Source organism: Coregonus clupeaformis, chromosome 7, assembly GCF_020615455.1.
Source record: "Coregonus clupeaformis isolate EN_2021a chromosome 7, ASM2061545v1, whole genome shotgun sequence".
NCBI lineage: Eukaryota > Metazoa > Chordata > Actinopteri > Salmoniformes > Salmonidae > Coregonus > Coregonus clupeaformis.
Window position 1 is genome coordinate 36,700,862 of NC_059198.1, and position 14,095 is coordinate 36,714,956.

Below are 14,095 nucleotides of genomic sequence, written 5' to 3' on the forward strand. Positions count from 1 at the left end.
GTTGTGTAAATCAAATGATACAACCCCCCAAAAAATTCATTTTAATTCCAAGTTGTAAGGCAACAAAATAGGAAAAATGCCAAGGGGGTGAATAGCAAGCCACTCTACTTCAGGGAGGTACAGATGAGACTATGTGACTAGGTATTTCAGAGAGGTACAGATGAGACTATGTGACTAGGTACTTCAGGGAGGTGCAGATGAGATCCTGAAACATAACTTGAATAATAAGAAGGTGTCAAGCTGTTTTATATCAATATACCAAATACACAGTCCAAGCTCTCATATTTGTCAAACAATGGATTTGTTGAAATAACCAGCCACACAATTATCTCCTAATATAGCCTCCACAGCTGCTGTTGACTCTACTCCAGACCTGATTAATATATGCATGCATAATGAATCAGCTTTGAATTAATCTTTTATTCCTAAGGTCCTAAAGCAAATAACTTGTAATATCCATGGATGTAGAGGCCTGTGGACTGTCGTTCATAAAACACCATAATAGTCAACCCTCAACTGGACAATAACAACATTAAACACAGTGGCACCAAGCCGGCATCATTAACAACACACACACACACACACACACACACACACACACACACACACACATGCTCACACACACACACACACACACACACACACACTCCTGACTCGAAACCCTTTGTCGCAGGTAGTTTGGTGTTTTTACAGCTAACCATGTTGACTGTGCCCTGTGGGTTGCAATGGCTCATCAGAGACTTGAGACACAATTCATTGTTTTTTATGGTGAGTACTAGTAGGCCATGTAGGCAATTACTACGGCCTGTCTTTGATTACAATGTGTTGTATATCATTACTATATCCTATTTACACACATTTCTGCTTTTGAAATGGATTTCTGGTATGGTGCTCCTTCACTCTTATAATAATAATAATAATAATATGCCATTTAGCAGACGCTTTTATCCAAAGTGACTTACAGTCATGCGTGCATACATTTTTGTGTATGGGTGGTCCCGGGGATCGAACCCACTACCTTGGCGTTACAAGCGCCGTGCTCTACCAGCTGAGCTACAGAGGACCACAACTTATAGTGGTGCTGTGATGGTCCAGCCTGCTACGGTGCTCCTTCACTGTTACAGTTGTGCTGTGAACGGATATTCTCACTCTGGGCAACCCTTACCAATGAAGGTAACCCATAGTCTTGTCCTTGTATGAACCCAATAGGCTACCTACAAAGCACAGGAGGTTGTTGGCACCTTAATTGGGGAGGATGGGCTCTTGGTAATGGCTGGAGCAGAATCGGCGGAATGGTTTCCAGGTTTTTGATGCCATTCCATTTGCTCCGTTCCAGCCATTATTATGAGCCGTCCTCCCCTCAGCAGCATTCTGTGATGTAAACACTGCTGTTTCTGTCTGTGATAAATAGTGCTATTTTGCACCGTTCCAGTTCTGCCATGTCAAAAGCCAAGCTGTTGTAGGAATGTTTTTATGCCCAGCTCAGCTCAGCCCATCAGCTCAACCCAACTCAGCTCAGCCCATCAGCTCAGCCCAGCTCAGCCCAGCTCAGCTCAGCCCATCAGCTCAGCCCAGTTCAGATCAGCCCATCAGAGCCCTGGACGTCAGACTGAGTTATATTGTCCGCTCTGAGGAAGAACACAAACAGCCTAATAGAACACAAACTTCTACTTTTAGTTTTTGTACTTCTGTCTGGTCTGTTGCTCAGTCTCTCTTTCTCCCTCCGTTTGACCCTAAGCGGATCTCTGCCAGTAATCACAGTTAATTCACTTGTCCGTTGTGTGTGTGTGTGTCTGTGTGTGTGATTTGTGTGTGTGCGTGGTGTTTGATGGATGTAGTGTTTTGTTTTTAATGAGTTTCAACATCATACTGCCGCCTCATTATTTTAAAAAAAGTGGGAAAGAGATTATCACCGGTAATGAAAGATCATAATGTCCAGGTAACGACGAGGATGATTATTGGTTAGGGCTCGTTTTTGGTGTTATCCTTGTTGTTGTTGTTGTTGTTGTTGTTGTTGTTGTTGTTGTTGCTCTTTAGGAATTGTTGTTCTTTACTTTCTGCACTTTCCCAATGGGTGGGACAGAAGATAGATGAGATGTTTGATAAATGTGAAAACTAATTGGTTGCATAAAGACAGTGTTACATTACATTTACCATGACAACAGGATTGTCCATGTTGGTATACAGAAGTCAGTGATCCAGGAGAAAGTGTCAAATAAACCATTCCATGTAATTCTTCTCTGTGGCACACAGACAGTCAATGTATCCATCAGTCCTCACTGTGGAAAAACTGCATATTTCTGACATGTTTCTGTGCTTCAGCAGAGCCCCAAAAACACACATCAATCTAGACTGTCTAAACTCCAGAGAAACACAGACAGCGTAGCAGGAAGCCTACTCTTGATTTGTTGTGCACATCTGATCAGAGAGCATCGCCGTTCAAATACACACACAAACACAGCTCTGTTTGTGTGTGTGTGTGTATGCATTATTGCCTGTGTGTGTGTGTGTGTGTGTGTCTGTGTTTACAGTGCTGTTGGATGGGTGTTGTTGTGTGTGTGACCCCAGTGATACTGAGGACACAGGGCTGTCAGTGTGTATAGCAGACACAACACCACCCAGTCAGAGCAGGAGACGGGGCTGTCAGGAGAGGCCGTGCAGGGAAGTCTCAGAAACATCATCTGCTGTTGAGAAAAACGAATTACCTTGTGGTGAGTTGGAAGGGGAGATGAAAGGAGATTATCACTGTGTCCTTGTTGCACTAGGAAAACTAAACATTCACCGTGTCCTTCTTAAACTAGGAAAACTAAACATTCACCGTGTCCTTCTTACATTAGGAAAACTAAACATTCACTGTGTCTTTGTTGCACTAGGAAAACTAAACATTCACTGTGTCCTTCTTAAACTAGGAAAACTAAACATTCACTGTAGTAATCCGTTTTATGCCCTGACTGGAATACACAGGAGAGACTTTGATTAAAACTAGACTAGACAATATTTGTTGTTTTATTGCCAAATATATATATATATATATATATATATATATATATATATATATATATATATATATATATTAAACACTTTTTGTAGTCTATACGAATAGATCAACAGGTTTCTTCTATTTGTTTATGGATAGTAAAACCCTTGACACCAATACTATCATTGTTTATGGATAGTAAAACCATTGACACCAATACTATAATTGTTTCTGGATAGTAAAACCCTTGACACTAATACTATCATTGTTTCTGGATAGTAAAACCCTTGACACCAATACTATCATTGTTTATGGATAGTAAAACCCTTGACACCAATACTATCATTGTTTATGGATAGTAAAAACTTTGACACCAATACTATAATTGTTTCTGGATAGTAAAACCCTTGACACCAATACTATCATTGTTTATGGATTGTAAAACCATTGACACCAATACTATAATTGTTTCTGGATAGTAAAACCCTTGACACCAATACTATCATTGTTTCTGGATAGTAAAACCCTTGACACCAATACTATCATTGTTTATGGATAGTAAAACCCTTGACACCAATACTATCATTGTTTCTGGATAGTAAAACCCTTGACACCAATACTATCATTGTTTATGGATAGTAAAACCCTTGACACCAATATTATAATTGTTTATGGATAGTAAACAGTTTGTCATATTTTGTACCCATTGCTGTGGCTTGCTCCCATCACATGGGATAGCGACATTGATAATTGCTTCCTACAATTTGGGGCTATCTTCGTTTGTGACATTAATTATTTTGGCTGTCTGTGGATGGGGGACCTCACGCCTCCTCAGGCCTCCGCTCCATGGTTGAATTTCACAAAGTTAATATCTGGCGCTCTTAACTTTTTCACTTCACTTCACATCCAAGGGAGAGAGAGGGAAAAAAACTCAAAGTATCAGCCTTATTCTGGTTACTATCCATCATGGTGGAAGCAGGGGAGGACATTGAGGGATCTAGCTAGCCAAAAGCACCAGTAGAGTAGAGGAAGATGGACTGAAGACTGAGTGCTGCATTTGGTTCCCTCTCTCTCTCTCTCTCTCTCTCTCTCTCTCTCTCTCTCTCTCTCTCTCTCTCTCTCTCTCTCTCTCTCTCTCTCTCTCTCTCTCTCTCTCTCTCTCTCTCTCTCTCTCTCTCTCTCTCTCTCTCTCTCTCTCTCTCTCTATTTCTCTCTCTCTCTCTCTTCTCTCTCTCTCTCTCTCTCTCTCTCTCTCTCTCTCTCTCTCTCTCTCTCTCTCTCTCTCTGCTCTCTCTCTCTCTCTCTCTCTCTCTCTCTCTCTCTCTCTCTCTCTCTCTCTCTCTCTCTCTCTCTCTCTCTCTTCTCTCTCTCTCTCTCTCTCTCTCTCTCTCTCTCTCTCTCTCTCTCTCTCTCTCTCTCTCTCTCTCTCTCTCTCTCTCTCTCTCTCTCTCTCTCTCTCTCTCTCTCTCTCTCTCTCTCTCTCTCTGTCTGTCCATTCATTCTGGGACTGCTGGGTTGGAGGAGGCAACAGCTCCACTCCATCACATTGTGGAAGCCATGAGAAAAGACAGAGGGCACACTTATAGGCGATGCATACACGCGAGTGCCTGGACACACAATTGCATGCACACACACACGGATGCGCATAGACACACACACACTATATGAGAACAAGCCGATGCCCTAGACAGACCTGTGGATGAGCTAAAGATGGATTGGACAATGATGGTATCATGAAAGAGAACTATAGGATAGCTATATATTTACTATACCGCAGTTCTGCACACTATCCTCCATTTTGTGATGGAATGTTCAATGAGAAAACATTCTAATTAGAATTCTAGAATGGCATATTTTATGCCAATATGGCAGCCATTAGAAAATTAGATCTCACCCAGATTTTGCTGAGCTCTGTGTATGTACGGTTCAGGTGTATTTTGTTATACACCTGGGAGACACCGGGTCTGTCTGGTTTAATCACTTCCCCTCACTGTGTCTCCCACTGCAGAAATACTTCCTGGAGAACCTTGGCATTTATGACATCATTGACATTATAAGACAAATCCTTCTTCCTCTGGACCGTGGCAGTTACCATTACAGTAGACATTCTGGAGCTCCGACACTACAGGGTCCTCTCCCCTGCCACCGCAGGGGCAAGGCAAGGCTGGGTAAGCCTGAGAAATCGCCTGGCCTTGGCCCCAGTGCAGTGTGGGATGGCTCATTGGGCCCATGTAGGTACAGTAGCAGGGTGAAAGATGACTGCAGAGATTCAGTTGGCCAGCACTCTCTCTCTCCCTCCCTCCCTTGTTCATTCCTCTCCTCCTGACCCTCGGTCCTCTCTTTTTCCCCTCCTTTAAGGGACAATACTTGACTCCGTCACCCCCTCCTCACCCCCTCTCCATCACCCTATCCAAACTGACCCACGATCCACACACACACACACACACACACACACACACACACACACACACACACACACACACACACACACACACACACACACACACACACACACACACAAAGGCACGCATACACCCCATCCCCAGAGGACAGACTCTCTTAGGTGATTGAGTCAGCTGCTGTAAACTCGGTGTGTGTGTGTGTGTGTCTGTCTGTCTGTCTGTCTGTCTGTCTGTCTGTCTGTCTGTCTGTCTGTCTGTCTGTGTGTGTGTGTGTGTGTGTGTGTGTGTGTGTGTGTGTGTGTGTGTGTGTGTGTGTGTGTGTGTGTGTGTGTGTGTGTGTGTGTGTGTGTGGCGTACATGCACAGCTTGTTTGTTCTTAGGGTTCCCAGAGCTGACCAGCGGCTCTGTAGCAGCAGCAGTATGACAGATGGACTGTTTGCTGTAGCAGGGAAGGCAGACGTACAGCTCACAAACGCACAAGCACGTGCACACACACACACACACACACACACACACACACACACACTCCCTTCACAACAGCAAACACATTTGGGCCAGGTGAAGGGATGGAGGGAGGAAGTGGTGGAGAGAAGGAGTGAAGAGAGGAAGGGTGCTCATGCCTAGCCTAGATTTTTGGTGTGGGTTGCCTGGCAACTCCAGTTCATTAGACTGACTCTGGCACTCAGGGAATACAGTATGTATGCTGTTTAAGGAGAGGGACACACACACATAGCAGAGGGGTCCGGGTGACAATTGAATACCAGTGTGTGTGTGTGAGTGTGATTCCTCCCCTCTCCATCTACCATCCATGCCCTGATGCACTAACAGCCATCCATCAGCGGGGCTAATTTATGTTAAGACCCACCATTGTCTGGTTAATGAATCTAACCAGAAGCTTATTTATCTTAAGACCCACCATTGTCTGGAATCTAACTTGAAGCGTATTTATCTTAAGACCCACCATTGTCTGGAATCTAACTTGAAGCGTATTTATCTTAAGACCCAGCTTGTCTGGTTAATGAATCTAACCTGAAGCTTATTTATGTTAAGACCCACCATTGTCTGGTTAATGAATCTAACCTGAAGCTTATTTATGTTAAGACCCACCATTGTCTGGTTAATGAATCTAACCTGAAGCTTATTTATCTTAAGACCCACCATTGTCTGGAATCTAACTTGAAGCTTATTTATCTTAAGACCCACCATTGTCTGGTTAATGAATCTAACTTGAAGCTTATTTATCTTAAGACCCACCATTGTCTGTTTAATGAATCTAACTTGAAGCTTATTTATCTTAAGACCCACCATTGTCTGGAATCTAACTTGAAGCTTATTTATCTTAAGACCCACCATTGTCTGGTTAATGAATCTGTCACGAGTTGCTAAGCCAGAACCCAGAAGCAGACCAGGACAAGGTAAGTTGAAACGAAGGTGAGTGTTTATTTACAAGTTCAAGAGTGATGCTGAATAATCCAGGGAACAGAGCGGGCGGCGTTGATTAGTTGTTGGGGGTGCAGTGGTTGATCCCATCCTGGGTCGGCAGCCGCCGACCACCAGGCAGAGGTTGGATGAAGGTTCCGGACGGGTGACTGCAGATGGAACAAAACGGGGGTAAGTAAGCAACAAACCAACAAGGTGCAAAAACAACAAAACTAACGCTAGGCTCTAAGACTGATACTCTGGTAAACCTACTGTTCATGGCTAACGATCCGGCAGGGAATGGATGTTAGGCCAGAGCCTAAGAAGGGTGATGATCAGGACCAGGTGTGCAGATTGCTGATGGGATGCAGGTGCGGAAATCAAGAGAGCTCCCCGGAGCGTTCCAGAACCCTCGGGAAACTGGAGATCACGAACATAACAACTAGTCCACAGACAGGACCCGACTCAGACTGCCGGGATCGTTACAGTACCCCTCCGACGAACGCCACCGGGCGGACTCCCGGAGCGCCAGGATGGAGGCGGTAGAAGTCACTGATGAGGTCAGCATCTAGGACCTGTCGCCGCGGAATCCAACTCCTCTCTTCAGGACCATACCCCTCCCAGTCCACGAGATACTGGAAACCCCGGCCCCGCCGTCTGGAATCCATGATGCGACGCACCGTGTAGGCAGGACCACCTCCGATCATCCGAGGAGGAGGAGGAGGAGGCGGAGGAGGCAACAGAGGACTGAGGAAAACAGGCTTGAGGCAGGAGACATGAAAGGTGGGATGGACTCTGAGCGTCCTCGGGAGTTTGAGTCGAACTGCCACCGGATTGATCACCTTCTCCACCACAAACGGACCAATGAACCCGGTAACAACTTCCTAGACTCAGTCCGTAAGGAAGATCCCGTGTGGCCAACCAGACCCTATCTCCGATGGTGTAGGTGGGAGCGGGGATCCGGCGACGATTCGCCTGGAGCTGATACCGGTCCGAAACTCTAAGGAGTGCTTTTCTGGCCCGATGCCAGGTCCGGTGGCAACGAGAATATGGACCTGAACAGAAGGCACTGAGAGCTCCTTCTCCTGAGAAGGGAACAAGGGAGGTTGGTAGCCATACAGGCACTGGAAGGGAGACATCCCAGTGGCAGATGTAGGGGAGAGTATTGTGGGCATACTCAACCCAAGGCAACTGAGAGACCCAGGAGGTGGGGTTGGAAGAGGCCAGACAGCGTAGCGTGGATTCCATCTTCTGGTTGGCTCTCTCCGCCTGACCATTAGATTGGGGGGTGAAAACCAGATGTGAGACTGACTGTAGCTCCAATGGCCAAACAGAAGGACTTCCAGACAGCAGAGGTAAACTGAGGGCCACGGTCGGAAACGATATCACTGGGCAACCCGTGGACCCTGAAAACCTCCTAACCAGGATCTCGGACGTCTCCGAGGCAGAGGGAAGCTTGGCAATAGGCACAAAGTGGGCGAACTTGCTGAATCTGTCCACGATAGTCAGAACGACCGTGTTCCCCTCAGAAGCGGGCAACCCAGTGACAAAGTCCAGGGCCAGATGCGACCATGGTCGCCGGGGAATAGGAAGGGGGTGAAGTAGTCCAGAGCTGGGCCGATTGGTACTCTTATTCTGCGCACACACTGGACAGGCAGCAACATAACCCCGAGTATCCTCGGCCATGGCAGGCCACCAAAAACGTCTGCGAAGAAACGCCATTGTCCGAGCCACGCCAGGGTGACAAGCCATCTTGCTGGCGTGGGACCATTTGAGGACAGCAGGACGAACCGACTCAGGCACAAACAACCGACCGGGTGGACCGTTACCGGGACCGGGCTGAGTCCGAAGGGACGCCAGCACCTCCTCCTCAATCTTCCACATAACTGCTCCCACGACGCAGTTCCGGGGGAGAATTGTCTCGGTCTTGGACCCACTCTCCTCCGTCTTGGAGAACATCCGGGACAAGGCGTCCGCCTTGCCGTTCTTAGATCCAGGTTGGAACGTCAGGGAAAACTTGGAATCGTCCGAAAAACAACGCCCACCTGGCCTGACGGGAGTTGAGACGTTTAGCCGATTGCACGTAAGCAAGATTCTTGTGGTCAGTCCAGACAATAAACGGTTGCTCCGCCCCCCTCCAACCAGTGGCGCCACTCCTCAAGGCAAGTTTCACCGCGAGAAGCTCCGGTTACCCACATCGTAATTCCTCTCCGCAGGCGAAAGGCGACGAGAGTAGTAGGCGCAGGGATGGAGTTTACTGTCCGTGGAGCATCGCTGCGACAGGATGGCGCCAACTCCCACATCAGACGCGTCCACTTCAACGACGAACTGACGGGCCGTGTCCGGTTGAGAGAGAATCGGTGCGTTGGTGAATCGCCTCTCTTCAAATCCAGAAACGCTCGATCCGCCTCCGGATTCCACTTGAAGGTCCTGATACTGGAAGTCAAGGCAGTTAACGGAGCGGCCACACGGCTGTAATCCCGGATGAATCTGCGGTAGAAATTCGCAAACCCCAAAAATCTCTGGAGCTGCAATCTCGTATACGGGCTGGGCCCATTCCAGAACCGCTCTAACCTTCTCCTGGTCCATCCTAATCTCTCCCCCTGGAGATGATGTACCCAGAAAGGATGTCGTGTGGGCGTGAAACTCGCACTTCTCGGCCTTCACGAACAGGCGATTCTCCAACAATCGCTGCAGAACCTGCCGGACATGCTGGACGTGGTCGGAAGGTTCCTTCGAGAAGATCAGAATGTCATCCAGGTAAACAAACACAAAGAGACCGATCATATCTCTCAGGACGTCGTTCACCATACTCTGGAATACCGCTGGAGCATTGGTCAGTCCAAACGGCATCACCTGATACTCAAGTGACCCATCGGTGTATTGAAACCCGTCAACCACTCGTCCCCCTCTCTGATCCGGACCATGTGATACGCATTGCGTAGGTCTAGCTTGGTGAACACCGTAGCACCCTGTAAGGAGTCGAAGGCAGAACTCATCAAGGGCAGGGGATACTTGTTCTTGACCGTGATGTCATTCAACCCCCGATAATCAATACACGGTCGAAGAGAGCCATCCTTCTTACCCACAAAGAAGAATCCTGCCCCCAGGGGTGATGACGAGGGACGAATGAGACCAGCAGCTAGGGACTCCTTGATGTAGGTCTCCAAAGCCTCACGTTCAGGTCGGGAGATACTGTATAACCTTCCCTTGGGGTAGACAGCTCCAGGGAACAGGTTGATGGCACAATCATATGGTCGGTGGGGAGGGAGTGACAGAGCCTTCTGCTTACTGAAAACTTCCCCCAAATCGTGATATGTCTCGGGAACCAGGGACAAATCTGGGGGTTTAGCCTCAATCACCTGACTGGGAACCGAATGGGGGCAGGCAGTCTTGAGACAGTTAGCATGACAATCAAGGCTCCAACTCGTTACCTTGCCCGTACCCAATCGAACGTGGGATTGTGTTCCTTCAGCCAGGGTATCCAAGGACCAGAGGAACCTGGGAGACGGCAGAATGAAGAATGAAATCATCTCAGAATGATTCCCCGACAACCGCATCTTAACCGGTTCAGTCCTCATCGTGATACGTGCCAGACTACTGCCGTCCAGAGTGGTAGCTTCAATGGCTTCCCGCAATTGCTCCTTGGAAAGCCCCAGCTGTTCCACCAACTCGGCATCTAGAAAGCTTCCATCGGCACCTGAATCGATAAAAGCGTTAATCGCTAAGCTCTGATTCCTGTTCATAAGGGTAGCCGGAAACGGGGTCTGACAGAGGTATTGAGAGGTCGAAACTGGCTCGCTAAAAAGTCCTCCCAACTTTAGCGAGCCGCGCAGTTTGACGACCCGACTGGAACCTGAGAAGCTGATCGGTTGGACGGAGCCCATTGCTTCTCCCTCCTTCGCTCTCGGACTCGATTATCCACCCGAATAGACAAGGCTACCAAGCTGTCCAGGTCACTAGACTCCGGATAGGAGATCAACTCATCCTTGAGCTGCTCCGACAGACCCTGGTAAAAGGCCGCTTGCAGAGCCTCCTCATTCCACCCACTCTCCACAGCCAACGTCTTGAACTCGATCACTGAAGTCGGCCACGCTATGCGAGTTCCTTGGCGAAGCGAAAACAGGCGCCTAGCTGCGTCCCTCCCTCGGACGGAATGGTCGAAGAGCTTCCTCATCTCGGCCGTGAACCCCTGGTATGAAGCCATGCAGGGATCCTGTCGTTCCCAAACGGCTGAAGCCCACTCCAGCGCTCGACCACGCAGCAACTCAATCACAAAGGCTATCCTAGCCTTGTCTGTGGCATAAGAGTAGGGCTGTAGATCGAACACTAATCCACACTGCATAAGGAAGGAACGGCATCTTCCCAGCTCCCCCTCATATTTATCCGGTGTCGGAACCTTGGGCTCACGGAAGGACACAGCTTCAGAAGCGGCAGGCGAGATGGGTGAAACCGGTAGTGGATCTTCCACCGGACACTTGCGTTGGTTCTGGACCTCCGTCAGACCGGTAGAAAGGTTCCGAACTGACAACGCGATCTCCTGTAGTACTGTGCTATGATGGCCCAACATCTTCTCCTGCTGGGTAATGGCATGGCGAACAGAGTCCAGGTCCGCTGGGTTCATTACTGGCCGGATCGTTCTGTCACGAGTTGCTAAGCCAGAACCCAGAAGCAGACCAGGACAAGGTAAGTTGAAACGAAGGTGAGTGTTTATTTACAAGTTCAAGAGTGATGCTGAATAATCCAGGGAACAGAGCGGGCGGCGTTGATTAGTTGTTGGGGGTGCAGTGGTTGATCCCATCCTGGGTCGGCAGCCGCCCAACCACCAGGCAGAGGTTGGATGAAGGTTCCGGACGGGTGACTGCAGATGGAACAAAACGGGGTAAGTAAGCAACAAACCAACAAGGTGCAAAAACAACAAAACTAACGCTAGGCTCTAAGACTGATACTCTGGTAAACCTACTGTTCATGGCTAACGATCCGGCAGGGAATGGATGTTAGGCCAGAGCCTAAGAAGGGTGATGATCAGGACCAGGTGTGCAGATTGCTGATGGGATGCAGGTGCGGAAATCAAGAGAGCTCCCCGGAGCGTTCCAGAACCCTCGGGAAACTGGAGATCACGAACATAACAACTAGTCCACAGACAGGACCCGACTCAGACTGCCGGGATCGTTACAGAATCTAACTTGAAGCTTATTTATCTTAAGACCCACCATTGTCTGTTTAATGAATCTAACTTGAAGCTTATTTATCTTAAGACCCACCATTGTCTGGTTATTCGCTAATATTCAGTCTCTGGTTAACAAGGTCGACGAGCTCCGGGCAAGGATTTCTTTCCAGAGAGACATCAAGGCCTGTAACATACTTTGTTTCACGGAAACATGGCTCTCTGGGGATATTCTGTTGAAATCGGTCCAGCCAGATGGGTTCTCAGTTCATCGCGCAGACAATAATAAATATCTCTCCGGGAAGCAGAAGGGCGGAGGTGTGTGTTTCTTGATTAACGACTCATGGTGTAATTGTAGTAACATATAGGAACTCAAGTCCTTTTGTTCACCCGACCTAGAATATCTCACAATCAAATGCCGACCGCATTATCTCCAAAGATAATTTTATTCGGTTATAGTCACGGCCGTGTATATCCCCCCTCAAGCCGATACCACGACGGCCCTCAAAGAACTTCACTGGACTTTATGCAAACTGGAAACCACATATCCTGAGGCTGCATTTATTGTAACCAGGGATTTTAATAAAAGCAAATTTGAGGACTAGGCTGCCGAAGTTCTATCAACATATCGCCTGTTGTACTCGCACTGCTAAAATCCTCAACCATTGCTATTCGAACTTCCGGGATGGTTATAAGGCCCTCCCCCGCCCTTCTTTCGTCAAATCTGACCACTACTCCATTTTGCTCCTCCCTTCCTATAGGCAGAAACTCAAACAGGAAGTACCCGTGCTAAGGACTATTCAACGCTGGTCTGACCAATCGGAATCAACGCTTCAAGATTGTTTTGATCACGCGGACTGGGATATGTTCCAGGTAGCTCGCGAAAATAATTTAGACGAATACACTGAAATGGTGACTGAGTTTATCAGTAAGTGGATAGGTGATGTTGTGCCCCCTGTGACTATTAAAACCTACACTAACCAGAAACCGTGGATAGATGGCAGCATTCGCGCAAAACTGAAAGAGCGAACCACCGCATTTAACCATGGCAAGGTGACTGGGAATATGGCAGAATACAAACAGAGTAGCTACTCACTCCGCAAGGCAATTAAACTGGAAAACATCAGTATAGAGACAAAGTGGAGTCGCAATTCAACGGCTCAGACACAAGACGTATGTGGCAGGGTCTACAGACAATCACAGACTACAAAAGGAAAACCAGCCACTTCGCCGACACTGACGTCTCGTTTCCAGACAAGCTAAACACCTTCTTCGCCCACTGCCACCGACGAGGCCCACTACCAAGCATTGCGGCCTCTCCTTCTCCGTGGCCGACGTGAGTAAGACATTCAAGCATGTTAACCCCTGCAAGGCTTCCGGCCCAGACGGCATCCCTGGCCGTGTCCTCATAGCATGCACAGACCAGCTCGCTGGTGTGTTTACGGACATATTCAATCTCTCCCTTTCCCAGTCTGCTGTTCCCACATGCTTCAAGATGGCCACCATTGTTCCTGTACCCAAGAAAGCAAAGGTAAATGAACTAAATAACTATCGCCCCGTAGCACTCACCTCTGTCATCATGAAGTGCTTTGAGAGACTAGTCAAGGATCATAGACCCACTTCAATTTGCTTACCGCCCCAATAGATCCACAGACGATGCAATCGCCATCACACTGCACACTGCCCTATCCCATCTTGACAAGAGGAATACCTATGTAAGAATGCTGTTCATTGACTATAGCTCAGCATTCAACAACATAGTACCCTCCAAGCTCATCATTAAGCGTGAGGCCCTGGGTCTGAACCCCGCCCTGTGCAACTGGGTCCTGGACATCCTGACGGGCCGCCCCCAGGTGGTGAAGGTAGGAAACAACATCTCCACTTTGCTGATCCTCAACACTGGGGCCCCACAAGGGTGCGTGCTCAGCCCCCTCCTGTACTCCCTGTTCACCCATGAACGCCTCCAACTCAATCATCAAGTTTGCAGACGACACAACAGTAGTAGGCTTGATTACCAACAATGACGAGACCGCCTACAGGGAGGAGGTGAGGGCTCTGGGAGTGTGGTGCCAGGAAAATAACCTCTCACTCAACATCAACAAAACAAAGGAGATGATCGTGGACTTCAGG